Source organism: Triticum urartu, chromosome 6 (assembly GCF_003073215.2).
Source record: "Triticum urartu cultivar G1812 chromosome 6, Tu2.1, whole genome shotgun sequence".
In the NCBI taxonomy this organism is placed as follows: Eukaryota; Viridiplantae; Streptophyta; class Magnoliopsida; order Poales; family Poaceae; genus Triticum; species Triticum urartu.
Genome location: NC_053027.1, coordinates 503,074,031 through 503,077,517, shown reverse-complemented (window position 1 = coordinate 503,077,517; position 3,487 = coordinate 503,074,031).

Here is a 3,487-nt window from a genome sequence, read left to right as displayed (position 1 = left end):
TTGAATGGAACTAACCCGGACTGACTTTATGCAGACATAAAAGTTCTCAGAATTAGACAAAACTTTATGGAGAATTTTTTTGGAATAAAAGAGAAATATTCAAGCAATGACCCACTGGAGGGGGGGGGGCTGCTGCCCACTAGGCACCAGGGCACACCACCCCCTCTGGCGCGCCCTGGTGGGTAGTAGGCCCCTCGAAGCCCATCTCAACGTGAGACCGACGGCAAAAAATTCTATAAATACAGAAACCCCTAGAAATAACCATAGATCAGAAGTTCCGCTGCCACAAACCTCTGTATCAACGAGAACTCAATCGGGAGCCCATTCCGGCATCCTGCCAGAGTGGGAAATCATCACCGGAGGCCATCTTCATCATCCTGATGGCCACCATGATGAGGAGGGAGTAGTCCACCCTCGGGACTGAGGGTCTGTACTAGTAGCTATGTGTTTGATCTCTCTCTCTCTCTCTATATATAGTGTTCTTGATTTGGCACGACCTTGATGTATCACAAGCTTTGTTAATATAGTTCCATCATATGGTGTTTCCCCTCTCTATCTTGTTGCGATGAATTGAGTTTTACCTTTGAGATTTCATTATTATCGGATTGAATAATTTTATAGATTTGAGAGCACTTCATGTATGTCTTCGCACTCAACTCGTGGATTCCCGAAGTGACATTGGGGTAATCTATGCATAGGGGTTGATGCACATTTTCGTCTTTGTTTCCCCGGTAGGAATCTTGGGGCACTCTTTGAAGTTCTTTCTATTGGATTGAGTATTATGAATCTGAAGTTTGATGCATATCGTATAATCAACTCACAGATACTCGTGGTGACATTGGAGTATCTAGGTGACATTAGAGTTGGTTGATGTGTATCATATGGTGTTATTTTAGTACGAACTCTTGGGCTGTTTGTGAAGCTTATAGGAATAGCTCGATCGATCGATCGGAAAGGATAACTTTGAGGTGGTTTCATACCCAACAAACAATTTCGTCTTATGTTCTCTGCTAGATAAAAACTTTAGAGTGATTCTTTATCGCACGTTGAGGGGAGGTTATCTGATACAATTATATTAGCATTGTTGAGAGATTGCACTAGTGAAAGTACGAACCCTAGGCCTCATTTTCAAGCATTGCAATACCGTCTGTGCTCACTTTTGTTACTTTCTACCTTGCTGGGTTTTACTGTTCCTATTACAAAAATCAATATCTACTATCATTACTACACTTGCATCACCATCTCTTCGCCGAACTAGTCCACCAATACAACTTACCATTGTATTTGGTGATGGGGACACAAGAGAATCTTTATTATTGGGTTGCAGGGTTGTTTGAGAGAGACCATCTTCATCCTACGCCTCCCACAGATTGATAAACCTTAGGTCATCCACTTGAAAGAAATTTGCTACTGTCCTACAAAACTCTGCGCATGGAGGCCCAACAAGAGTCTACAAGAACAAGTTGTGTAGTAGACATCAAGCTCTTTTCTGATGCCGTTGCTGGGGAGGTGAGTGCTTGAAGGTATATCTTTAGATCTTGCAATTAAATCTTATAGTTTCTTGTTTGATCACTAGTTTGGTTTATAAAAAACTACAAAAAATGGAATTTAGGTTGCCTCATATTATTCGTCTTTATCATGTCTTTCTTGAAAATGATGGAAAGAAAAATTGTGCTCAATTGATAGAAGAAGAATTTAATAAAATGTTTGGCATAAAATCTTCAAATGATGAGCATGATTGTAATGTTGTTAGTATGAATTCTTTGAATGTCCATGATGCTAATGATATGCAAAGCTATAAGCTTGGAGATGCTATGTTTGATGAAGATGATATTTTTAGTCCCCCAAGATTTGATGTGCAAATTTGTTATAATGATTGCATGCCTTCTATTTATGATGATTATAATGATGAAAGTGGGTTTGGAAGAGTGTCAACTCTAGATAATGATTATCCCACTATTTTGGAGGGTGTTGAATCGTATTCTAATAATTATGAAAGTGGATTTGGAGAGGTCATAACTTTATTTAGTGATGAATCCACTATTTTGGAAGAGGTTTCAATTGGCTATTATAAAAAGTTGCTATCTATGATGATTATTGTGATAACATGTATACTATAAAGAATAATGATAATCATGAAACTTCTCATCATGATTTCAATTTTCAAATTGATTATTCCAGTCAAGTATCACATGATAGTTATTTTGTTGAGTTTGCTCTCACTACTATTCATGAGAATAAATTTGCTTATGTGGAGAGTAATAAAATATTATGCATGTGGATCATGAAAAGAATGCTTTATGTGATAGTTATATTGTTGAATTCATTGATGCTACTGAAAATTATTATGAGAGAGAAACGTATGCTTCATGATGCTCTCGTTGTGTTTCAATTCTTTATTTTTACGTGAGCATCATTAAAACCATCATGCCTAGATAAAAAGGCATTAAAGAAAAACACTTGTTGGGAGACAACCCAACACTATTACTATTTTTGTGCGTTCACATGATTAAGCTACTGTAGTAATCATGTTTTATATCTTTTACTTCAATAAAAATATCAAATATAGTCTTTACCACGCTTACTTTGCAAGTGTATATGTTGATGTTTGAAAACAGAAAGTTTTTTTTTATCATTGTCGTGGTGTAAAAATGGGCAGTAACCGGTGAAGAACTTATTTCCCCACAAATTACTGTTCATGCAAATATACTGTTACAGCCTACTGTTTTGTGCCTCGGTAGCACCATCATCAAAAAGTATCAGAGATGGTTGAGATGGCTCTGCGTTGGTACGCCGGTGGAGAGGAATAGTGTGTAAAAAAACTAAATCTTACCCCTCTATATAAGTACGCGATGGTGGAGGAGAGAAATGATGTGTAAAAAAAATCTTAACCCTTTATATAAGGACGCGAGGAGAAGAGAAATGATGTGTAGAAAAATCCTGTTTTTTAACAACGTGCATATTTTCTTCTCTGGAGCTAAAAAATAAGGGAAAATCAGGTTATTCAGAACCACGGTTCAAACGCGGTACCGTTCACTGGTGATACTGTTCACATGCAAGGTACTGTTCCCATCCATTTGTTTTTTACGTGTGATATTGGTACTACAATAGTTCACTGATGTCGATGTAAATAAACAGTAGAAGCTTAAAAAGTAAAAAAGATAAAAACCTTCCCATTTTAGTATATTATTATACTACTTTGCACTGATGTTGACATAAATGAACAGTAAAAGCTTAAAAAAATCAGAAAAGGCAAAGCCTTCCGGCTTTAGTAACTTATTTGACAAATGGTTCGTGGCGGGGACACTGCTCTCATCAGTTCCACATAGATAAATTAAACGACAACGGTGAGCCAAATCTTTGGCGACTTCAATTGAGCCCCGACTTGCAGTCAGACATACATCTTACTTTAACCTTGATAATGTCATAGAAGGTGAGGGAGGAGGCGGACAGTGTTGGCTACCATACGTGATTGGAGAAGTGAGCT